This window comes from Mesoplodon bidens (genome assembly GCF_964165515.1).
Source record: "Mesoplodon bidens genome assembly, contig: HAP1_SCAFFOLD_447, whole genome shotgun sequence".
In the NCBI taxonomy this organism is placed as follows: Eukaryota; Metazoa; Chordata; class Mammalia; order Artiodactyla; family Ziphiidae; genus Mesoplodon; species Mesoplodon bidens.
Genome location: NW_027671691.1, coordinates 172,770 through 199,005, shown reverse-complemented (window position 1 = coordinate 199,005; position 26,236 = coordinate 172,770). Strand labels below are relative to the sequence as shown.

The window sequence follows — 26,236 nt, the reverse complement described above, 5'->3', positions numbered from 1 at the left end:
AGTCCTGAGTCCCTGAAAGGAGGACTTTCTTGCATTCCTACAGGAGGGTGGCAAAGAGACTGGGTCTGGGCAGGTCTGGAGAGCACCTGTTCCCTGTGGCTTTGGGGGAACATGTCCCGACTCGCTGAGCTCTCAGGTAGGAGTCTCTGGGTAGGAAGCCCAGACTCTGATTGCGCAGGGGCGCTGTGTGTGTGTGTGTGTGTGTGTGTGTGTGTGTGTGCAACAAATAATTGTTTAGTGCATCCGTGAGCTTTTTGCTTATCTGAAATTCAAATTTAACTGAACTTATCTGGCAACCCCAATATAGGGGGCAGGACTTGGTTGAACTGGACTGAGGCTGACACTCCATCCCCCTGCCTCTCCAATTTCAGGGAGGCAAGGGCCAGTTTCTGGACACATAACCCTGCCTTGACCTGCTCCCCACCCTGAAGCAAGAGAATTCCTTGGGCATTGCCTGTCCCACACAGCTAGGTCCCCTCGGACTTCGGACTTCAGTTCTGAAACTCCAGAGACTTTCATGTCAACCGGTAATGCTCCATCCTGGAGTCCCTTTGAAGATGAAAAGGTCTCCTGAGAACTGAAGTGCTCTGTTATTGTAATTAACATAATTAACAGCACTTTTGCTCATAGCCCTGTAGGAAACTGGGCGACTTTGCTTTTTGTAAGAAATACCTACCTCACTCTCCCAGGAGATGGCCAACCTCTTCTAATCCAATACGAGGGTAGATGTCCCTGCCAGCCCGTGTCTGCTCCCACCTACCCTGACTTAGCCTTGTCTTTTTATTTGTTCAGATGGTTTTTCACTACAACAAGGCACCCGGCTCTCCAGGCACAGTAGCCACCCTCTCCTGGGAGATGTCTGTGCCTTCTTGATGAATGGTAAAGCCTGGAGTAAAGCCTTTTGGTAAATGGTCTACCCTAGCTCTGGAACGGACAGAAGGGGTGCCAGCTGGTGCCATCTCACTTCTCAACCCAAATGCCCTGACCAGTAGGAGCAAACTCTTCCTTAATGCCAGGAATCAGGTTGTTGCTATGTAGAGTGGCCATGTGGGAGGTATATAGCATTTCCTTCTGAAGGCAACTGGTCATACAGTGGTAACCAGGGTAGCTAAAGGTCATGCCCAGGGGCCTTGTCCAGAGTCTGTTGTCTTAATTATTTATTTCTAGGAGTGCATCCTTCTGCTTTCCCCAAGGAGGTGATCATCTCTTGCACAGGAAGGACCAGAGCATTCCACTCCCTAAAGGTGTAGCATAGAGGAGATACTCAGCATTACTAATTGGGTTGTGAAAAATTGATGTTTGTGATAGACCAAAGAAGCATGTCTGCCTCTCTCTGGATTCCCAGGGCTCTTAGCAGCTCTCTCTGGGTTTCCTGGCATACCTACTGTATGATTTTTATCTGGCCTGTTACGTGATTGTAAAAACTTACAGAAGTGCTCTATGTTGTTACTACTGGCAGTGCAAGGCCTCTGCCCAAACTGGCTGAAGCTTCAAGAATTTTAGACAGTTGACTCTGATGACGGCTAGAGGTTATAAAATTTCCCTGTCACCCCAAATCTGTCTTCAACACCTTGGTATTGTCCTACCCTAGATTCTCTTAGGAAATCACAAGAAGGAAAATTAGAGTCCTGGACCTCAGTAGAATGCGCTTTCAGGTCTTTATAGCCTGTTCCTCCCCCCACAACATACACACACACACACACACACACTCATCTGCGAGTGGCAGAGTCAACTCCTCCCCACCTTCCTATTTCATTCAGCTTAATTTAATAGGAACTTATGCTTAGACAGCAAATGATGCTCAACAACAATAATGGCTCACATTGAGCTTTGTAGATCTAGTCTCTTTGAGATTCAGAGTCACCAGAACATGTCAGATGAATTAGAGGGGTCCTGACAAGGCTCAATGACAGACAGTTGTGACAAGGCCACTGAAATGACCTTCACCGTAAGACAGTAGTGACCTAGGGCCTGGAGCCCATCATAGGGGTGAGTTGGCTCTGGGAACGGCATGAGGCTGATGCTGAAGCCTCCTTCCAACCCACCTGCCTTGACACGATGGGTGTGCCAAGGGAAATGGCCATGCACTCATCAAGTGAAGAACTCGGACCCTAAAGAGCTATACCACTGGGAGCTAGTGGCATGCCTGAGACTGAGTATAACAAATTGGGGGGAGTTGGGAGGGCACAGGGAGGGATGGGGAGAATGTCTGCTCTTGCCCCCTGGAGCACAGCCAGGCTTCAGCAGTGACTGCTGATGAATGTAACCAGGACTGACCCTTTGGACTGGGTCAACATCATTGAGAGACTTGGCCAAACCAGAAGGAAGACTGAACTCCTTGCTAATCTACTCATGGAGGAACTTGGTGTCTTAGTCCATTTGGGCTGCTATAACAAAGTACCATAGACTGGGTGGCTTATAAACAACAGATATTTATTTCTCACAGTTATGGAGGCTGGGAATTCCAAGAAGATTTGGTGCCTGGTGAAGACCAACTTCTAAGTTCTTAGAAGGCCACCTTCTTGCTGTGTCCTCCCATGGTGGAAGAGATAAATATGGATAAAAGGGTCTCTGAGCCACAGGAACGGAGGGAGAACAGAAGCAGTTAACAGCGATGGGGAGCAGGGCCCATTAGCTTGGCCCCTATGATCCCCTCATGTTGTATCCACGCCCCACACAGGAACTAGCATGGATGGCGTGGATTTCACAAAGTGAATTCACTCCAGTCTCAACTGAGAATAATTCTATCAGGAGAGACTTGAAATACTAGTTTCAAGAAATGTTGAGAAGTGGGAGGAAGCCTTTGGTAAAAACATGAAAAAGGGCTTCCCTGGTGGCACAGTGGTTGAGAGTCCGCCCGCCGATGCAGGGGACGCGGGTTCGTGCCCCAGTCCGGGAAGATCCCACGTGCTGCGAAGTGGCTGGGCCCGTGAGCCATGGCCGCTGAGCCTGCACGTCCGGAGCCTGTGCTCTGCAAGGGGAGAGGCCACAACAGTAAGAGGCCCGCGTACGGAAAAAAAAAAAAAAAAAACACATGAAAAAGTCTCCAAAGTCTTTTGGAGGTGGGCAGCATCAGTAGCGAATCGGCTGCTCCAGGAAGGCATCGGAAAGGAAGATTTAATGTCCTTGTCACCCGTACAGACATCACCGTGATTTCGCTGAAGTCCAAATCGGTTCACATAACCCCCTTGCTTGAAATCCTTTAAGCGTTTCTCACCTTACATGGGATTGGGCCTCAATGCCTCAGCAAGGCATGCAAGGCCTTTAGTGGGCTGAATCCTCACCTGTCCGTCTCTCCAACCTCTCTACTCCCAGCCACCCACCTCAGCAACAGGGTCCACAGACAGTTCTCCAAACACATCTTTCCACCTTGCTCATGCTATTCCCTCTCCCTGGAACCTTCTTTCCCAGGAAACCCTGACTCAGTGCATCCTCTGTGCAACTCCCCATGACCTTTCCTCTCTCCTCCACAGCAAGAGGCGCTTCTTTATCTTCTGGGTTCCTAAAACCCTTTGTAGACACCCTTCTAATCTAGCCCATGACAACATATTTTTTTGTTAATTGCTTTGTCTCCCCCAACTAGACTATGAGGTCTTTCAAGGGGAAAGCCTGAGGTCTGAGCTTTTTAAATCATTAATGCCTAACATTATGACAGGAACACGGTAACTGTTTAGAAAATGTTTGATAAATGAATGAAGGTTTGCCTGCTAAGCCTCTGCCAGAAAAATGTGAAAAACAGAATGTAGTTACACCAACATTCCACTAGAGAGAGGGAGGTAAAACTTTATCCCCTCTAGTGTAGCATTTTAGCCTTGTTCTCAGTCAGATGAATATAATCTGATAAAATATTTCAGTTTTAGGCTAGGCCTAATATAAAACAACCTCTGATAAGCTTGAGGATACATAATTATTACAGGTCACTCTATGCCAGGCTCTGGGTTTGACAATGGATAGTTCTTCTGGGTACAGATGAATAGAAAGGGTAGGCACTATATATAATAGTGTTTTACATTTTCAAGTTATGTAGAGTGCATTGAAATGCACTACAAAGCTTTTCTCTTTTCAGACATAATCTCGTTATCTAAAACGTGCTCCACCTAGAAAGCTCATTGCTCCTTACACAATAAATGCTGTGGAATCCGATGACTACCCAGCTCTCTAGTTTCCTGTTGCCCTATATCCCTCATACCCTGTCTTGAACACACACACATGCTGTTCGTGAAGTCAGCTGAAACAACTCATACAGCCTGAAATCTACAATCTAGATTAATCTCAAGTTCAATACCGATGTTCAATGAACGTGACAGGCTGACAAACGCTCAAAGGCAGCAGATGACCCTCCCCCGCGGCCCCCAACCCCCAGCAGCCCCAAAACCCTGACTGAGCTGCTTCCTTAGCACCCAGCATCTATCAGTTTAGCATTTATCACAGTGTATCGTCAGAGTCTGCATACTTATCCATACCTGGATGAGGCTGAGAGCTCCTTGAAGAGGCTGGAATGGATCTTATTCTTCCCCCAGCCTCAGCTACTAGCACAGCACCTGGCACATGGTGTTTCGTACATTTTTTTAAATGAATAAACAAGCTCATTTCATTATACAGGTAGCGAGAGACTGATTTCTGCCAGCACTCTCAGGAAGAGGCTGGATGGCTTTGGGGTGTATACAGACGTGTATGCATACATGTGGTGGAGGAGACTGTCTGATTTGAGGCATCTAGGAGGAGACAGATGTGTGGGTGCACACACACCTTCCCCAGAATCTTCCCAAATCAGTAGCTGAGGTGTCAGAGCTTTCATAATTAGAGAGTCATACCTTTGGATTATTTATGGCTCCCTGTCAACATATCTTGAACACATGTGCCCTTGTTACCACTTATATTATCACATAAATTTCAAAACTCAAACTTCCCCAGCATCTGGTCTGTATCCTCAAATTGTGCTCCTTCCTCACCTTCCCATTCCTGCTCTGTTGAGAATCTCAGATAGACTCCTGTTTACTTTCTGTGGTTTGTATTAGGACATAGTTTGTCTTTTCAAATACATCACTATATGTCAAATAAGCTCTTTCCAATCATGTACACCATAATATTTGCAAGGGATTAAAACACATCAATTTGTATAATTCCATGGGTTCATAATGATACTAAAAATTAAAAAAAAACTTGATTGGTCAACATTAGAAGATCCAGTGAATTGACTCCTTGTGTTGAAAATTAGTAAATGAAGGGAAAGAATCAAGCATTTCTTCTGCTTTTCCTATACAAACAGTACCACTGGGTAAGCAAAATTTAGGGGAAGGAAAAGCTTGCTTTCATAGAAATAGTCCAGCAAGTAAGTGAAGAAGAAATGATAGAATTAGAATATCACCTCATGATAGAATTAGAATGTGACCTCTAATGAATTAACGAATTTAGACATTGACTACCAATGACTGGTAACATCACAAAATGAAAGGCAACCAGACGGTGTACGCCTCCTGATGGAAGTATAAAATATCAGCTATAACGAAATCTGATCAAAGTTCTAAATCCCACAATGTATTCGCGAGAAACACAGAGAACAGCAGAACATGTTCAACTAACAGTGTAAAAAAAAAAAAAGACGACATTTATGAGACAATCAGAAATCTGAATACTGACTGGTTACATGATGATATTAAATAATTGTTATCATCTTTTTTAGGTGAAATAGTGCCATTGTAGCTATGTTAAAGAAAGAACCCTTATCTTTTAGATAATTAGAAATAAATATTTACAGATAAAATAATACAATGTCTGGGATTTGCTTCAAAAATAATACAGGGGCGGGAGTTAGGGGTAGTGGGTGGGCATATAAATGAAACAAGATGGCCTTGCATTGAAGCCGAGGGATGGGAACATGGGAGTGTATTATACTGTTTTGTCTACTTTTGTATATACTTGAAATTTTCCAAAGAAAAAGTTTTTAATAAAGAAAAACTAACACTTTTCTGAATATTCTGACCATCTTGTCTTAAGGGACAGCCACCCTCCTCCCACCCCTTGAGATCGTTATCCTAGGGAGTCTCCCCGAATTGAAAATACCCAAGTAACATTAATTCATCAGCCTCTCTTTACAAACTAGTATAAAAGATTATTTCCTGGATTGTTTTTACCCCTGAAAATACTGAGTCCCTGAGGGCAAAGGGCAAAGAAAACCCTGCAGGAGGGAAAAGGAAGGGCTGAGCGTGAGAAGAAGAAAAGGAAGAACAAATTTTTCCTTTATTACGATTTTCCCAGGGCCTTCACTAGTTGGCACATGCATCTTCTTTGTGTGGGTTTTACCAAGAGAACTTTCACTGGAGGCATGAAAAATATGTTTAAATTCCGAACTCTCAGGTTAAAATTTCACAAAGCGTCCCCTTTTATGTTGTCAAAGGCTAATATAAATATTTTCAGAAGTGGGCTCAATGAGCCAGTGATGAGACCACTTGGGTGGAGCAAGGGCACAGTTGTGTCTGAACCTGGGAACAGTCTAGACCTGTCCATAGGACTACAATGACATGGAAAGCAGGAGAGAGTAAAGAGTCACATCAAGTGCTCACGAGTATAGCTTTTTATAGCAGATCTCTGGAAGAACACCAAGAAACTGGTTGCCTCTGGGGAGGGAAGCTGGGGCACTTGGAATAGGGTGAGAGGAGAAAAAACATTGTATGACTTTATTGTCATAGCCAGGTTATACTGTGGTTAGTGCCTTAGTATGTATGATGAGATTTGCAAACAGCCTTTTGTTTACGTAAGTGACTGTACTTTTTATGTTGAAATGAGACAGAAGACAGATGTGTGTTTGTTTCTGGGTTCCTTGGCTGGGCCGTCTGCTGGCACTACCTGCTGTTTGCATATTTTCTTGATCCTCCCTCCCCTTGCCTCCCTTCCCCACCCTAAGGTCCCAGCATCTAATTAGGAGTAGATGGTCCCCAGAAGGAGAAAACTAAGATTTGAATAGTTGTAGTGCGACGTGTATAGGTGTGACATGGTATTGGAGAAAGGTCCAATTCTCTCACAGATGCTCGTCTAATAGCAGAGGCAGTGAACACTATCTTTGATGGCTCCTATTTTACCTTAAATATTCAGGTGAATTCTGTGGTTTATGACTGACATTGTAAGTTACTATTAGAAACAAAGTGTCTCTGTGTTTATCCTGTGGTTTTTGTTTTGTTTTGTTTTTTCAGTACGTGGGCCTCTCACTGTTGTGGCCTCTCCCGTTGCAGAGCCCAGGCTCCGGACGCACAGGCTCAGCGGCCATGGCTCACGGGCTTAGCCACTCCGCGGCATGTGCGATCTTCCCAGACCTGGGGCATGAACCCGTGTCCCCTGCATCGGCAGGTGGACTCTCAACCACTGCGCCACCAGGGAAGCCCTATCCTGTGGTTTTTAAGTATCCCTGCACACTCTGCCTGTCTCTAGAGTATTAAGTCCAGCTGCGCTGTTTTTACCTCTTTGTTTATTGAGATTATTATTTACTTGCATTAAAATGTACCAATTTCAAAGGTACAGTTTGATTAATTTTGGTAATTGTATACAAGGTGTAACCACCACCACGACCCAGATATAGAAAAGTTACTTACCCTTTAAAAGTTTTCCATCCCAGTTTGCCCCAATTCAGTTTTCAGACACTTTATTGAGTTTTACTGCTTTCTCTAACATCGACTCTCCGGGTGATTTAGGAAAGTCACTTTACCTCTCTGGATGTGTTTTTGCTTTTATAACACGAAAAATGCCAGAACAAATTTGTTACCAAGGGCCCTTGCAATCCTTTCAGAGAATGAGGGGGTAGGGTAAGGGCGGGAATCTCAGCCTTGCGTCCCCATTCTTCACATAGCACACGCATGTGGCAGATCCTAGTGGGAAAAGCCTGTGGTCGCATCAGAGAGAATTAGGTTTCCATCTCCTCTCTTGCTAGTGTGTATGTAACCTTTTGTAAGCATCAGCTTTCTCATCTCCAATATCAGGCTTATTAACAAGGCCTATTTGTTTACTGTTGTTGTGAGGATGAACTGAGATGCACCGGCAGCCTTAAATGTTAGTTGGTATTTGTATTATGGCATAATATAAAGGCACTGCATTCAACCATCTCAGTTACTACACGTTTATGCAGGCTGATTCTCACAGCCAAAACAGACGCACAAAGTACACCCACCCATTTACCCACCTGGGGAAGCCCGAAGCCTCCCTGCCTGCCTGCCTTCCTTACGGGGCTCAGAGAAAAGCTGCGCATGCGTGCACGTGCTTCCAAAGAGCCTCGCTAGGGGGCGGAATGGGAAACAGGAAGTTCTAACGCCTGTCGTACAAGCGCGACGTAAAGCGGGTCTGCTTTATGGCACCCGGCGTCCGCCGTAAAGCGCCGTTGGCAAGCCCGCGTGAGTGGGTTGACGAGACTACTTCCGGGTGCAAAACGCGATTCTTGGAGGTTGGCTGAATTGCCGTCTTCCCCATGGGCAAACGCGGGAGCCGGAGCCGGAGCCGGAGCCAGAGCCAGCTGCTCAACTCCCTAACTAAAAAGCAGAAGAAGCATCTAAGGGATTTCGGCGAGGAGCATCCCTTCTATGACACGTATGGAGAGGCAAGGCTGGGACCGGCGCTGCCGGCGTCCTTTCCCGGTGGGAGCCCGCGTGTCCCCGCGTTTGGTCCGCCGGTGCCCCGGGGGTAGTGACAGGGCAGCTCCCGCTGCGTCCCACGCTGCCCCGGCGCCGGCCTAGCTCGCCCGGGGATTCTGGCGGCTTCCCGCCTGAGATGGGGTTCTTCACCGGTCTTCCTACCCTTTGTTGAGCCTGTAGTTTTATGCTAGACGGCACGCCTCCTGTGTGGCGACTGGGCAGAGATTTTATAAGCTTGTTTTCGTTTGATATGTTTTTAAAGAATTGCTTGGGGGCTTCCCTGGTGGCGCAGTGGTTAAGAATCCGCCTGGCAACGGAGGGGACAGGGGTTCGAGCCCTGGTCCGGGAAGATCCCACATGCCGCGGTGCAAGTAAGCCCGTGCACCACAACTATTGAGCCTGCACTCTAGAGCCCGCGAGCCACAACAGCTGAGCCAGGGTGGTGCAACTACTGATGCCCGCGAGCCTAGAGCCCCTGCTCCACAACAAGAGAAGCCACCGCTTGCTGCAACTAGAGAAAGCCCGGGCGCAGCAACGAAGACCCATAGCAGGCAAAAATAAATAAATTAAATAAGTTAAAAAAATAAAAAAAGAATTGCTTGGGACCCTCGACATCACCTATCTATTCAACGACCACGAGGAAACTAATGTTTGGGTAGTTGTGGGTTCCTCTATAAATGTCCAGACTCTCAGTTATGATCTTAGTGCTCATCCCACCCCCTTTGGGTTGCTTTATCAACAGTTAGAGGGATAGTCTACTTAAGAAATTTGCTAGAAAAGGTGAACCCTGAGGGCTTTTATTTGCCAAAATTTCCCATCTTTTGGATGAGAGCCTGTTACTGTGTGACTGTAGTATTTGTCATGTGGTCTTGTTAGACCTTTTCATTCGTCTATTATTATCTATTTGGCATATCCTTACAAAACCTGTCCAAATGCATATGGAGTTTTTACTTGACAATAGATATAATGTATTTATAACGGTATAGTCTGCCATGTTCATTTAAAGTTGTATCATTAGGCTTTTCCTGATTGCTACATACTAGTAGTTAAAGTTTAACATTGCCTGTTTCTTCTCAGGGTTTCCAGAAAGGAAGCAAAAACACAGACTTGTCAACTGGTAATGCTTTATACCTTCTTTATGATAGTAGATTCTGGACTGTTACTTTTAAGATTATATACGGTAATAATGTTTGGCTACATTTCCACTCTTTCTGATTTTAGATGTAAGCTATATTTTAGTAATATTGCTTAGTTTTAAGTGCAGATGTCTGTTAAGATGCCCTTGTGATAACTAATATAGTATAGAGTATGAAACTGTCCTGAGAGATTAGCCTGTTAGAACCTGTTAAGGAGGCTTACTAGAGGGCTTTTGGTGAATCCTAAGAGGGAATGTCATGTTTGCTTAACATAAAATAGAGTGCAAAATCATCAAAGGTCTTATTTCATTACCACAGACTCATAAATAAAGTACACTTTTTTGTTGTAAGTTTTCCTGTTGCTCCTTTAAAGGTGCCAAGTGTCTGACACATAGGTTAGATCACCTTATAACCTAAAGCTCCATGTGTTTAGTTTGCTGTCTTCCCATGTGGAACATTAGCAGTTCAAAGAAGAGGAAGAGCTTCTAGAATCATAGCTAGATTAGCTGTTTTAAACAAATTTGGTGCTAGGTTTGGTTGAATAGATAGGATTGCATATTTGCAGAAAAGCTAGTTTTTATTTAGAAAAGTCTGAACTTGGTTCCACTGTGGGCCTGATGATAGTCGTGGGGTAGCAACAATAACAATATAATTTTTGTTTTTAAAATCCCCATTTTCCTTTTAGTCAGAGAGTTTAGATACTTCAAGTTCTGAAAGTGAAGCATAGAGTGAACCAGAACAAGTTTCTGGTTACAACAGACTACTTGCCACGTTAAAGGATGTTTCCAAGGAAGATGAGGAGGAGGAAGAGGAAGAAGACCTTGTTATAGATGAGACAGAAATGAATCTTGAAGACGGCGATAGTGACATCATTGTGGAGGAAGAGATGGCAGTGGAGTCTACTGACATGCAGAAGAGTGAGTGTCTTTGATGTGGGTTTATCATCTTTGCAGGGACCACAGACAGATTGCCCCAGGGGCAGGGTGCCTTGTACCACAGAGCTGGGTGAAAGCACATGGATTCAAAGCAGAGATTCTTAACATTGTTGGGCTCTGTGATATCTTCAAGAATCTGATGAAAACACAGGAAGGACCCTCTGGCCATAAAAATGCAGAAATGACATTTTTGCTTATGATTTCCAGGATTTCCTCAATCCTACTTCAAATTCCCCTGATTGAGAGGAAAGGGAACATAATTCTGTTTTTGTAATGGTCTCAATTTATGAAAGAGATGATTGTTCCTGCCTTAGAGGAACCAAGTTTAGTGGAAGATAGACATAAAATATACAAAACTTTTCAAGCATCAAATCTGAATGGAACCGATAAATATAAGGTGTTAAAGAGGTGCAAAGTGGTCACGTGCTGCCAGGGTACATGAGGGGAGGCTTCAGAGAAGAGCTGGGATTGAAAGCTGAAAGGAACTCTGTCTCACTCGGACATCTAGGTGACTATTTTTTAAAAAATTATTATTAATTAATTTATTTCTGCCTTCATTGTGTCTTTGTTGCAGTGCGCCGGCTTCTCACTGTGGTGGCTTCTCTTGTTGTGGAGCATGGGCTCTAGGCACGTGGGCTTCAGTAGTTGTGGCACACGGGCTCAGTAGTTGTGGCTCACGGGCTCTAGAGCACAGGCTCTGTAGTTGTGGCGCACGGGCTTAGTTGCTCTGCGGCACGTGGGATCTTCCCACACTAGGGCTTGAAACCACGTCCCCTGCATTAGCAGGCGAATTCTTAAGCACTGTGCCACCAGGGAAGTCCCCATAGGTGACTTTTTAATTTAACTTTAAAATCAACTTTATTGCAGTATGAATTACATTCAACAAGGTGTACCCATTTTAAGTATGTAATTTGATAAGTTTTGACAAATGTGTATATCTATATTGTCATCGCCAAAGTCAAGATACAGAACACTTCCAATACCTGCAAAAAGTTCCTTCTTGTCCTTTTACAGTCAGTTTCCCAGGCCTGGCCTCAGGCAACCACTGACATGCTTTCTTTCACTATGTATTAGTGTTTCCTATTCTAGAAATTCATATGAATGGAAGCACACAATAAGTACCCTTTTGCATGTGGCTTCTTTGGCTCCTCATGTTGTTGTGACTCATCCGTGTAGTTCATATTAGTAACTCATTTATTTTTATTACTGGAATAGTAGTCCATTGTCTGAATATATCTGGGTAACTTTTTATATTCTGTTATCTTAATGCCTATTTGCCTTACTGTATTTTTTTCTATACTTTAAGGTGTCACACACCATTCTTAGTATTTTCATTCATCACTTGTACTCGGATAAAAAAATCGTTGCCTCAGACTTAGGGACTTTTTAGATTTTGTTGGTTTTCCAGTTTTCTTTCATGTTTTAGGTTTTTAAAAATGAAAAGTTTGTTTTTTTTTTTTTTTTTTTTGCAATACGCGGGCCTCTCACTGTTGTGGCCTCTCCCATTGCAGAGCACAGGCTCCGGACGTGCAGGCTCAGCAGCCATGGCTCACAGGCCTAGCCGCTCTGCGGCATGTGGGATCTTCCCAGACCGGGGCACGAACCCGTGTCCCCTGCATCAGCAGGCGGACTCTCAACCACTGCGCCACCAGGGAAGCCCGAAAAGTTTGTTTTTTTAAATTATAAAAGTAATATATATTTACTGTAAAAATTTAAGAGGGTAATATAGTTAACTTATATCTCCTCCACCCTGGGATGAACACCTTGAACATTTTATAGAACCTTCCAGACTACTTGTTTATGGATATATGAGTGAATATATATTTGTATGTATGTGCATAATGGCCTCATACATTTCTGTAAGTTACTTTTTTCTTTAATGATATAATGTGTGTAACTGTGGGTTCACATTAGCTTAATCACATAGCATTCCATTGTAAATAATATGTGGTAATTTAATTAGTACCCCTTCGATAGAAATGACGAAATCATTTTTTCTAGTTATTTGGTATATCAACGCTGATTTGAACATCTTTACATGTACCAGGTCAGCAGTCAAGCTCAATTTTGAAACTTACATCTTCTACCTGAATTTGCTTAAAAGTAAATGATAGCCTAAGGAATTAGATTTCATTTGTCAACAGAAGTGTAATTATATTTATGAGTAGTAAATAATTTCACAAAATGTTTTATCAAAACTGCAGATGCGGCCTTACCTGCTGACCCTAAGGGAAAAGATGGGCACGGGCCACCTGGCCCATCAGAGGAATCCCCAGAGGAGTTTACAGATGCAAAACATGAGTCACTCTTCAGCCTAGAAACCAACTTTCTCGAAGAGGAAAGAGGAGGCAACTGTTCTCTGAAAGCATCACAAGGTCAGAGCACAGCTCATGTTGTTTGAATTCAGCTGGTGCTTAGTATGGGTGGTTGTGGTCTAATACCTGTTAAATCTCTTGTTATTGGACTGAGCAGTAATAGAAACAGATAGTTTAGCAGCTAGATGTAGAGCTGGAAAGAAATGCTTCTCCGAGATCTTTTGTGTTTTTCAGGGTTAGGCAGTGTTGCCAGTGGGCGCGGCTGTTCATGAGAACAAACAGTTGAACAATGATAGCAGGGAAGGCCAGTTCCTCAAAGCTCACGATCCACAGCTGGGGTCAGGGGAAGACTTCTGATTTTTTTCCCCAAGCAGGGAAGGGAGAGAAAGAGGAGAAAAGTACTTTGCATTTTTCTCTCTATCCTTCACTTGCTCTTCCTTACTGGAGCAGTAATTTTACAGATTTGTGAGACCCGGCAGTGGCTAATCTGATTGGTCCTTATTACCAGGAAGCACCTCAGAAGCCAGAAAGCTCCACCCTGTCTCCCCAGTCTCTCTCTTTATTTTTGGCTGCATTGGGTCTTTGTGGCAGTGCATGGGCTTCTCACGGTGGTGGCTTCTCTTGTTGTGGGGCACAGGCTCTAGGCACGTGGGCTTCAGCAGTTGTGACACGCAGGCTCAGCAGTTGTGACACACGGGCTCAGTAGTTGTGGCTCGCTGGCTCTAGAGCTCAGGCTCTGTAGTTGTGGTGCGTGGGCTTAGTTGCTCCACGGCATTGGCAGGCGGATTCTTTTTTTTTTTTTTTTTGCGGTACGCGGGCCTCCCACTATTGTGGCCTCTCCCGTTGCGGAGCACAGGCTCTGGATGCGCAGGCTCAGTGGCCATGGCTCACAGGCCCAGCCGCTCCACGGCACGTGGGATCTTCCCGGACCAGGGCACGAACCCGTGTCCCCTGCATCGGCAGGCAGACTCTCAACCACTGCGCCACCAGGGAAGCCTGGCAGGCGGATTCTTAACCACTGTGCCACTGGGAAAGTCCCCATAGGCGACTTTTTAGTTTAACTTTAAAATCAACTTTATTGAGGTATGAATTACATTCAACAAGGTGTACCCATTTTAAGTATATAATTCGATAAGTTTTGACAAATGTGTATATTTATATTGTCATCACCAAAGTCAAGATACAGAACACTGGGCCATGCCTCTGTCCCCATGACTGTTACTTAGACAAGCCTGTGGTAGGCTGAGGCAGGGCTCTGCTGTCTCTCAGGTCCTGTGTCTTAGCCTGTGCCTGGGTGGGCACGTCAGGTTGGTCTCATTCTGGGTCCTGACTGCCTTTTTTGGTCCCAGTGCCATTCTTCAACCAGCAGTGCCATTCAAGTTGAAATTTTAATCCTCATTTGGTTCTGTTAGCTATTCTAGACAAGAGGAAGAAGTAGCAGGTAGAATTTGGGCAAAAACCGCATTCTGCACTCAAAAAAACTTAAAAAAAAAAACCCTGGAGGAAACATTATGAGGCTTGACTGTCCTAAAGTTTCTCTGGTTGTTTGGTCTGTACTGATATATTATCACCTAGAATTCTTATTTCCTGTTGTTCACCTTTATCTTAGGTCTTAATATAAGGTGCACTGCATTTGAAGTTTTACTACCTGGGTCCTTGAATGGGTCATTTAACTTTGCTTCTTACATGAGTGGGGCTGGAAGAGAAGGTTGAGTGGCCAGTGCAGAGCACTGACCCTGCCATTTTGATCATTTGTTCACCTCAGTTGAGTGTTGAGCATTTACATTTGTCTTCCAGTGCAGGTTAAATCAGACATGGAACCTGCCCTCAGGGATCCTGCAGTCTAGTTAGGTGAGGTAGGACATGCACATATATGTGTTGGTGTGGATAACTGAGGGCAGGGTGGGGCACTTGAGAGAAAGTGATGACTGTCTATAGGGGACCAGAGATGGCTTCTTTGGAGCCAGAACTGTGCCTGACACAGTAGGCTCTTGGGAAATAGTTATTTACTGTGAGTCAGGGGGTAACATTCAAAGGATACTATTTGGATATATAGAAATGTGGTGAACAAGAGGATAGAATTTTCAGTTAAAGGAAGGAAAGCCACAGTGGCAGAAGAATTTGAGAGCCATGTAATTCAAAAATTACATTAGAGGGGTAGTTAGAGGTGTATGTTGAATTTCAGTCCAAGAAGTTTCTTCAAAGGTTTTTGAGGTGGGGAATAATGTGATTAAAGAAATGCTTTAGGGAGATGAACCTGTCAGAAACTTTTAAGCTCTGGACTGGGATAAATGATGGGGAAAGTTGATGGGGAAAAAGATGAGTTAACATCATGAAAACAGGATGTCATTCACAGGGGAAGACTGGAAAATCCCTGTCATTTGCCCTAAGTGTTCTAATATTCTTTATTTCTGAATTAGATCCATTTGCACAACATGTAAACAAAGAACTGAAAGAAAAAGAAATCCAGGCTGTTGCCACAAATCCCAGAACTAATCCCACAAATCCCAAAACCAGCTAAAAGTAAGCATTGTTCCATCATCACAGTTACAAATGGAGAAAAGCAGTGGTCTTGGGTTTTAGTGGTCTCCCTGAATGTATGATACACACCCGTGGCAGATGGCTTGATAGGGAGCAAGGTAGAGGAAGACTGGAAGAGCCCAGTAAGGCACAGGCATAGCTAGAAAAGGCACTGGGAAGCTGGAAGGTGGGGACCAATAAGATAAGAATGCTTTGGAGACAGGTACACCAGGGTTTAGACCAACGTCTGCAAGGGGCTATCTCATGACCTAAGGCAAGTTAATCTACCTTTTTAATCTTCACTGTTCTCATCTGTTAGAGGGGGACAGTAATGCCTGCATCAAAATAAAGTAATTTAGTTTACTGGAAGACATGTACGAAGTGTTCACTCAAACAGTAGCTACTGCTGTTCATTTGTTTGAAATATCTGAGATAAGTTCACACCTAAATTATTCAGTATGGAGCAGTTTTTGCTTCTTTTTTCGGTGATTTTTTTTTCACCACTGATGCTATTCATAAGAATTGGTCATCCTTGTTTCATTGAAATTTTTATTGAGATAATAATTATAGATGCAGTTGTAAGAAATAATACAAAGGTATCCCATGTGCCCTTTGCCCGGTTTCCCCCAATGGTAGCATCTTACAAAACTGTAGTACAATATCACAAGTAGGAAATTTCCACTGATACAACCTACCTGTCTTATTCAGATTTCCTCACTTTTGCTCCTGCTCCTTTGTGTTATTTAGTTCTATACTGTTTTATCACGTGTAGGTTGCCCTGGCCACCACCACAGTCAACATACAGAGCATTTCCAGCACCATCAAGATCCCTCCTCTTCCCTGGTGCCATTTTATAACCACACCCACCTCCCTTCCCCCATTCCTAACCCTTGGTAACCACTAATCTGTTCTCCATTTCTATAATTTTGCTATTTCAAAAGCGTTATATAAATAAAATCATACAGGTTGGCTTTTTTTCACGCAGCATAATTCCTTGAAGATTCATCCCAGTTGTTGGCATATATCAATAGTTAATTCTTTTTTATTGCAGAGGTCATCCTTTCTTTATTGCTAAGATCGGCAGTTTTGTTACAGTGCAAAAATTCCCAAACTGGTATTCCACAAAATACTATTCTTTTCAATTCTAATATATGTCTCCAAAAAAAAATGCAAAACAACAACAAAAACCTTGTTCCATGTCCAAGTAAATTTGGAAAACTCTGGGTCAAGCGAAGTGGAACGGAGTCCTTATTACAGGACTCAGCAGAACCTTTAGTGTCCGATCTGCATGTGACTCTCCCTGAGGGGCATTAGGTTTTGTGGTGGTTACCGAAGTTATTTGACCGTTGGGCCCCCTTTTCTTTTGTCTAGAGTAAATTTTGACTGCCTACAGTGTGGTCCACAGGACAGTTTGTGACCCACTGATCTAGTGAAGAGCTCACAAGGTTTCTAAAGTCAGAAACCTTGGGCTCTAACCCTTAGCTCTGTTCTCCTCTGTTTGTCTGAATCCTATAAGCTCTGAACCTCAGCATTTCCTAAACTGCAAGAAGAGCATTATAGTGTTTAGCTTGTAAGGTTGTTGTGAGGATAAAGTGAGAGGATCTGTAAGTTGTGAAAGGCCTTGGTAAATTATAAAGCACTATATGAATGTAAGGTACTATAATTCATTTCTAACTTAGTTCTTGATCATTTCTCCCACAGTGGCCCATCCTGGGCCAGCTTGTCTTTTCATCCAGGTTTCAACAGTTGGAAACCTTTAAACCCCCAAAGGACATTGACTTAAAGTCACTTCATCTCCAGAAGCCTCTGGAATCCACCTGGATCAAGACCAACAGCCAGTTCCTCTCTGGTCCCCCAAATTCAAGTAGCCCCTTCACACCCCTCCAGAAAGAGCTCTTCTTAATTATGAATTCTTACCGGGACCTGTTCTACCCAGAAAGGACTGCCCTGAAGAAAGGGGAAGAGATCTGCCACGTGTACTGCCTGCATGTGATAAATCACGTTCTCAAAGCCAATGCCCAGGTGCTTGCCAACAACAGCAGATGCCGAAGCCAGAAACTTGGGTTGGGTGATGATGATGACTTCAGGGACCAAGGGCTAACGAGGCCCAAGGTGAGTGGCAGCAGAACTTTGCCCTCAGGAGGCTGTAAGGCTCTAACATATGTGTCCTGGCACTTAGCAGGTTCTCAGATGGTTTAATGATTGGAATAATGAATGAGTCCAAGAATGAGCATATTAGATGGGCCAGGTAATGTCACAGCAGTGCTGCAGACAGCTCAGTGGACCGTCTCTAACAGCAGATCTAACTGGAAACTGGAGTAGGAGGTACCTCCATGATAATTCTCTCCTTAAAGATAAACCCTGATCCTACATAAGTAACACTCCACTATAAATGTCTTCTTTGTGATTGTCAGAGCTGGATGGGACCTTAAGGAGCCTTTTATTCAATCCCTACATATTACACCTGTGGACAGAGACCCAGATTCGTAGAGGACCTTGCTAAAGAGAACCAGGGAAAAAGTAGCAGAGACAGGACTAGAACCAAGGATTCTCTTCACTAAGCCACATAAATATGTAAATCTTGGAAAACAAAATCCCTGTTTTTGCATTGTATCCTTATTACTGCTTAAAGTGATGACTACATTTATGTGGCTCATAAGCCTAAGCTCCAGTGGATTGGGAGCTTACATCGTTTAATTCTGTCTACATTTTTCATGATGTGCTGGAGCTAGATACTGTGCCACCCATACCCCCTTACCCTTTAGCCTCTGTGTCTATATTGAAGAAGCCTCATCTTCTTAGATTCTTCTCATTGGGCTTAATAGGATTTTAGGATTTTGATACTGATATGGCTCTTAGAGATTTCTTAGTCCAACCCTCTTGTTTGATAGTTGGGGAAACCAAAGCCTAGACACTTACTTAGTGTGACAGCCGGGACAGAAACCTGGCCCTCTCCAAAACTGATCCATCATCCCTGCACTGTACCAAACTGAATCACTACACCCCTCTGGCTGTGCTGGTTGCTTTTCTGAGAAACTATCTCAGAATCTTGAACATCAGGATAATAAGATTATCTGTTTCCATTTAGAATTGCAAAATAGAATATGAGGTAGATTACCCATGAATCACATTCAGAATTTGGTGAATTGCCTGATTTGACTGGGGTTATATCCATTGATTGTATTGTTTACACAAGGGTAGTTAGAAGGTAATCATTTGTTAAGCATCTTCTGTTTTTTTTCCTCAACAGTTAAAATTAAGCACTTTTGGAAATGTTTGGAAAACTGAATCCTATATTTCCCATTGAAATATCATCTTATTTCAGAAATCCTTTATCATCATTTCTGAAAAATGTACTAGGAAATGTACTAGAAAAGTAATGATGCTTTAGTCCTTTCCTTACTAACTTTATTCTCTACTTAATACATCTAATTCATCTGTTCAGCATATTCCTTGGGTCTTACGGATCAAAATACTGAACTAAGTTCTGTGGGAGACAGAAATGAGTAACATTTCTTGTCCTCAAAGAGCTTTGTGTGTTTATGCCCTTGGGTTTTTGCTAATGGACACCTCTGTTAATGGCATTGACTTACCTCAAAAAGTATTTCTGGGCTTCCCTGGTGGCGCAGTGGTTGAGAGTCCACCTGCCGATGCAGGGGACACGGGTTCGTGCCCCGGTCCAGGAAGATCCCACATGCCGCGGAGCGGCTGGGCCCGTGAGCCATGGCCGCTGAGCCTGCGCGTCTGGAGCCTGTGCTCCACAGCGGGAGAGGCCAGAACAGTGAGAGGCCCGCGTACCGCAAAAAAAAAAAAAATTCTACATTCTGCTTAAGAATTGTACCCCCACACCCCAAGGAGCCATGAGATTGAAGTCCATAGGACATGGTGCTGTGGGTCGGACAGATGCTCAGCCTTCAGTACTGAGCCAGGTCCTGTGTAAAGGGGGTGACACGGATGTGGTCCTTGGCCAGGGGCTGTGGAACACAGGGCTCCTTAGGTCCCCAGCAGGCTCACCTCGAGCTGTCCTTCCTTCCCCTTGCCCCTCCAAGGCTGCCCATCACTCCCTCCACAGGTGCTGATAGTGGTGCCATTCCGGGAAGCTGCTTTGCGGGTGGTACAGCTCTTCATCAGTCTTTTTGAGGGCGACAGCAAGAAGAAAATAATTGTAAGCAACAAAAAGAGGTTTAATGGAGAGTATGGCTCAGATCCCAAGGAGAGACCACCCAACCTGAAGAGGCCTGAGGATTATGAAGCTGTATTTGTCGGCAACATCGATGACCACTTCAGGACTGGTAATTCCTCCTTGTCAAAACTGAGACCCTGAGGGACCTGAGGTGTGAGGTGCACATAGCTGGAAGCTAGAAGCCTGGAATTAGGCATTCTTTCAGAGGGTCACTGTCTCAGCCTCCTAGCAGAACCAGGACGCATTTGAGACCACTCGTCTGCCAGGGGAGAGTCTTGCCTTGGCTAATGAGGTACATACTTGGCTAATGGGATGGAGTGTCTGTGAAGGCATGTATGAAAGGCACCTGCATGTTTATAACAAATGTCTCAGCATGCCTATAGCTGGTAGCTCACAGTCAATGCTACAGGGCTTCTTGGGGGAGTTGGAGCTGATGGGGCTGGGTGGGTCAGTCTGGGGAAGATGAATAAACTAGAGCATCTGTACGTAATGGACTTCCCTCCTGCCTGCCATGTGGAGTGCCCACACCTGAATTATCTCCACTCTGGACTTACTGACTCCCACCCAGCTTTGCACATTTTTGCTTGTTTGTCATTCAGCTCCCATGTACTTGGTTGCTTGTTCATTGAAAAAGTTCCTGGAAAATATTTATTAGTCACGTATGCCCATTTACCACTTACTAAGCATCTACTATGTGCCAGGCACTGTTAAGCTGGAGATATGGAATTAAAAGTTACTGTTAAGCAAGTCCAGCCTTAAGACAAATCAGACAGTATGGGATGAGATGTGTTACGGTTAGAGGATAGTGGGTGTTCTAGTTAAAGTATTTAAAGCAAATATCCTTACTCAAAATGGGCTCAGGACTGTTAGGGAAGGCCTTCTGTTGGAGGTAGCATCCATACTAAGTTGAAACCTGAGTCAGATTTAGCCAGGTACAAAGTGGAGCGATGAGAGTGGAAGAAAAAGTTTCAGACAGGAAACGGCAAGTGTGGAGGCATCAGGGTGAATAAACCGGCATGACTTAGGATTCAGAGGCTTTAGCATGGCTGGAGTGTGCAGTGCGAGGGGATTAGAGCTTATGGTTAGTTTTAAACATATGCAGGCGGCCAACAAGGAGCTGATAAATCAGTCTTTTGTTTAATTGATATATAATTGACATATTAGTTTCAGGTGTACAACATAGTGATTCAATGTCTATATACCTTACAAACTTATCACAACAATAAGTAAAGTTACCGTTTGTCACCATACAAAGTTAATGCAATATTATTGACTATATTCCCTATGGCATACATTGGATCCCTGTGACCTGTTCACTTTATAACTGGAAGTTTTATACCTCCTGATCTCCCCCATCCATTTTGCCCACCCTCCAACCCCGCCCTCCCTGCTGGCAACCACCAGTCTGTTCTCTGTATCTATCCGTCTGGTTTTTTGTTTTTTAGATTCCACATATAAGTGAAATCACATGCTATTGATATTTGTCTTTGTCTGACTTATTTCACTTACTGTGATACCCTCAAGGTCTATCCTTGTTGCAGATGGCAAGATTTCATTCATTTATGGCTGAGTAATATTCCATTTGTGTGTGTGTGTGTGTGTGTGTGTGTGTGTGTGTGTACACACCACATCTTTATCCATTTGTCATCTGTGGACACTTAGGCTGCTTCCATATTCCATATTTTGGCTATTATAAATGTTGCATTGAACGTAGGAGTGCATATATCTTTTTGAATTAGTGGGTTTTTTTCTTTGGATAAACACCCAGAAGTTGAATTGCTCAATTGTATGGTGATTCTATTTTTAATTTTTGAAGAACATCCATACTGTTTTCCATAGTGGCCGCACCAATTTACATTTCCACTAACAATGCACGAGGGTTCCCTTTTCTCCACATCTTTGCCAGCATTTGTTATTTCTTGTCTTTTGGATAAGACCTATTCTGACAGGTTTGAGATGATATCTCATTGTGGTTTTTTTTCTCTCTGTGCTTTGGTTAATAGCAACTTATAATACATGGTGGCTGTAAGAATTTTTAACTCCAAAATCACAGCCTATCGTTTTATATTATTTCATTTTGATCACAGCACTTACTAGCCACCTGATACATTCTTCTTCTTTTTTTTTTAATTGGAGTAGGTATAGTTGATTTACAATGCTGTGCTCATTTCTGCTGTACGGCAGTGACTCAGTTATACACATATATACATCCTTTTTTATATTCTTTTGCATTATGGCATATCCCAGGAGATTGGATATAGTTCCCTGTGCTATACAGTAGGACCTTGTTGTTTACCCATTCTAAAGGTAATAGTTTGCATCAACTAACCCCAGACTCTCAGTCCATCCCTTTCCCCACCCCTGACCTCGGCAACCACAGGTCTGTGAGTCTGTTTCTGTTTTGTAGATAGGTTCATTTGTGCCATATTTTAGATTTCATATATACGTGATATCATATGGTATTTGTCTTTCTCTTTCTGACAGACTCCTCTTAGTATGATAATCTGTAGTTGCATCCATGTTGCTGCCAAATGGCATTATTTTGTTCATGTTTATGACTGAGTAGTATTCCATTGTATATATGTATCACATCTTTATCCATTCATCTGTCAATGGACATTTAGGTTGTTTCCATGTCTTGGCTATTGTGAATAGTGCTGCTATGAACATAGGGGTGCATGTATCTTTTTGAATTATAGTTTTGTCCAGATATATGCCCAGGAGTGGGATTGCTGGATCATATGGTAATTATATTTTTAGTTTTCCAAGGAAACTCCATACTGTTTTCCATAGTGACTGCACCAACTTACATTCCCACCAACAGTGTAGGAGGGTTCCCTTCTCTCCACACCCTCTCCAGCATTTGTTATTTGTAGACTTTTTAATGATGGTCATTCTGACCAGTGTGAGATGGTACCTCATTGTAGTTTTGATTTCTCATTGTGATTTTGATTTGCATTTTCCTGATGATGAGTGATGTTGAGCATCTCTACATTTGACTGTTGGCTATCAGTATGACTTCTTTGGAAAAATGTCTATTCAGGTCCTCTGCTTTTTTTTTTTTTTTTTGCTGTACGTGGGCCTCTCACTGTTGTGGCCTCTCCTGTTGCGGAGCACAGGCTCCGGATGCGCAGGCTCAGCGGCCATGGCTCATGGGCCCAGCCACTCCACGGCATGTGGGATCCCCCCGGACCAGGGCACGACCCTGTGTCTCCTGCATTGGCAGGTGGATTCTCAACCACTGCGCCACCAGGGAAGCCCCCTCTGCTATTTTTTAATTGGATTGTTTGGGGGGTTTTTTTGTGGTTGTTTTGTTTTTGTTTTTGTTTTGTTTTGTTTTGCAGTACGCGGGCCTCTCACTGTTTTGGCCTCTCCCATTGCAGAGCGCAGGCTCCGGTCACGCAGGCTCAGCGGCCATGGCTCATGGGCCTAGCCGCTCCGCGGCACGTGGGATCTTTCCGGACCAGGGCATGAACCCATATCCCCTGCATCGGCAGGCGGACTCTCAACCACTGCGCCACCAGGGAAGCCCTGTTTGGGGTTTTTTGATAATGAGTTACATGAGTTCTTTATATATTTTGGTTCTTAACCCCTTACTAGATTTGCAAATATCCTCTCCCATTCAGTAGATTGCCTTTTTGTTTCATTGATGGTTTCCATCGCTGTGCACAAGCTTTTTAGTTTGACGTAGTCCCATTTGTTTATTTTTGGTTTCATTGCCCTTGCCTGTGGAGTCAGATCCAAAAAAATATTGCTGAGACTGTTGTCAGGGAAGTTACTGCCTATGTTTTCTTCTGGGAGTTCTGTGGTTTTCAGGTCTTATGTTCAAGTCTTTAATCCATTTTGAGTTGATTTTTGTAGATGGTGTAAGCTAGTGGTCCAGTTTCATTCTTTTACATGTAGCTGTCTAGTTTTCCCATCACCATTTGTTGATGAGACTGTCTTTTCTGCATTGTATATTCTTGTCTCCTTTGTCATAGATTAATTGACCATATAAATATGGATTTATTTCTGGGCTCTCTGTTCTGTTGATCTGTGTCTGTTTTTGTGCTATTACCGTACAATTTTGATTACTGTAGACTTGTAGTGTAGTTTAAAATCAGGGAGTGTTATACCTTCAGCTTTGTTCTTCTTTCTCATAATCAGTTTGGCTATTCAGGATCCTTTGCAACTCTGTACAAATTTTAGGATTATTCTAGTTTTATGAAAAATGTCATGGGTATTTTGATAAGGATTGCATTAAATCTGTAGATTTCTTTGGGTAGTATGGACTTTGTTTTTGAATTTTATTTATTTCTTTATACAGCAGGTTCTTATTAGTTATCCATTTAATACATATTAGTATATACATGTCAGTCCCAATCTCCCAATTCATCACACCCCCACCCCCACCCCCACTTTCCCCCCTTGGTGTCCAGTATGGACATTTTAACAGTACTAAGTCTTCCAATCTATGAGCATGGTGTATTTTTTCATGTTTCTCTCATCTTTAATTTCTTTCATCAATACCTTGTAGTTTTCCAAGTACAAGTTTTTTACCTTCTTGGTTAGATTTTTTCTTAGGTAGTTTATTCTTTTTGATGCTATTGTAAATGGATTGTTTTCTTAATTTCTCTTTCTAATAGTTCATTATTAATGTATATAAACACAACAGATTTTTGTTAATTTTGTATCCTGCAACATTACTAAATTTATTTATTAGTTCTGACAGTTTTTTGGTGGAGTCTTTAGGGTTTTCTCCATAAAGTATCATGTCATCTGCAAATAGTCAGTTTTACTTCCTCCTTTCCAATTTGGGTATCTTTTATTTCTTTTTCTTGCCTAGTTGCTGTGGCTAGGATTTCCAATACTATGTTGAATAAAAGTGGCAGAAGTGTGCATCCTTGTCTTGTTCCTGAATTTAGAGGAAATGCTTTCAGCTTTTCACCACTGAATATGATGTTAGCTTTGGGTTTATCGTATATGCCTTTGTTATGTTGAGATACGTTCCCTCTATACCCACTTTGTCAACCCATCCTTGCATCCCTGGAATAAATTCTACTTGATTATAGTGTATGGTCCTTTTAATGTATTGTTGGATTCAGTTTGCTAATAATTTGTCAAGGATTTTTGCATCTGTGTTTATCAGGCATAGTAGCCTGTACATTTCTTTTTTGTGGTGTTTCAGTATCAGGGTTATGCTGGCCTCATAAGATGAGTTTGGAAGTGTTTCCGCCTCTTCAGTTTTTTGAAATATGTTTGAGAAGGATAGGTATTAAATCTTCTTTAAATATTTCGTAGAATTTACCATGAAGCTCCCTGGTCCTGGTCTTTTGTTTTGGGGGAGCTTTTTGATTACTGATTCAATCACATTACTAGTAATTGATCTATTCACATTTTCTGTTTCTTCATGATTCAGTTTTAGAAGATTGTGTGTTTCTAGGAATTTATGTATTTCTTCTAGGTTATCTGACTTGTTGGTGTGTAATTGTTCGTAGTAGTCTCTTATGATACTTTGTATTTCTATAGTGTCAGTTATAGCTTCTCTTTCATTTCTGATTTTATTTGGGCCCCTTCTCTTTTTTTCTTATTGAGTCTGACTAAAGGTTTGTTAATTTTGTTTATCTTTTCACAGAACCAGCTCTTAGTTTCATTGATCTGTTTTTTTGTCTCCATTTCATTTATTCAGTATTTCTCATCTGACTTCTATTATTTCCTTCCTTCTTTGTTGGAAGTTTTTTCCTTTCAGCATATTTGAACATATCATGCCATCTCCTTCTGGACCACAAAGTTTCTGATGAAAAATCAGCTGATATTCTTATGGGGATTCCCTTGTCTGTAATTAGTTGTTTTTCTCTTGCTGCTTAAGATTCCCTCTTTACCTTTGACTTTTAACATATTAATTATAATGTGTCTTGGTATGAATCTCCTTGGGTTCATTTTATTTGGGACTCTTGGTTCTTGCTGGACCTGAATGTCTGTTTCCTTCACCAGGTTAGGGACATTTTTAGCCATTATTTCTTCAGATACGTTTTCTGCCCCTTTCTTTCTCTGTCCTCCTTCTGGGACCCCTATAATGTGGATGTTAGTGCCCCTTTCTCTCTCTTCTTCTGCAACCCCTTAACACCGATGATAGTACACTTGATGTTGTCCCACAGTTCCCTTAAACTGTCCTCATATTTTAAAAATATTTTTTCTCTTTGCTGTTCTGTTGGGGTGATTTCTGCTACCTTGTCTGCCAGGTCACTGATCTGTTCTTTTCTACCATCTAGTCTGCTGTTGATTCCCTCTAGTGTATTTTTCAGTTCAATTATTATAATCTTCAGCTGTGTGAGTTCTGTTTAGAACTTTCTTATATTTTGTCTCTTTCTTGAGTTTCTCACTGTGTTCGTTCATTCATCTCCCAAGTTTGGTGAGCATCTTTAGGACTATGACTTTGAATTCTTTATCAGATAAATCACTTACATCTGTTTCATTAAATATTTTTTCTGGGGTTTTATCTTGTTCCTTCATTTGGAACATGTTCCTCTGCTTCCTCATTTTGCTTGACTCT

General features: G+C 42.8%; 1 pseudogene across 1 annotated transcript in view; it reads left to right on the top strand.

The window, feature by feature from the left end:
* The first annotated feature begins 8,417 nt into the window (after positions 1-8,417).
* The window catches only part of LOC308611177 (U3 small nucleolar RNA-associated protein 25 homolog), a 29,498-nt pseudogene continuing 11,679 nt past the window's right edge, over positions 8,418-26,236 (top strand). The window contains exons 1-7 of the transcript XR_014017882.1: positions 8,418-8,571; positions 9,693-9,732; positions 10,437-10,668; positions 12,891-13,061; positions 15,422-15,524; positions 17,223-17,633; positions 19,594-19,813. The product of XR_014017882.1 is annotated as a U3 small nucleolar RNA-associated protein 25 homolog (transcript). The remainder of the gene's footprint in view (positions 8,572-9,692; positions 9,733-10,436; positions 10,669-12,890; positions 13,062-15,421; positions 15,525-17,222; positions 17,634-19,593; positions 19,814-26,236) is intronic.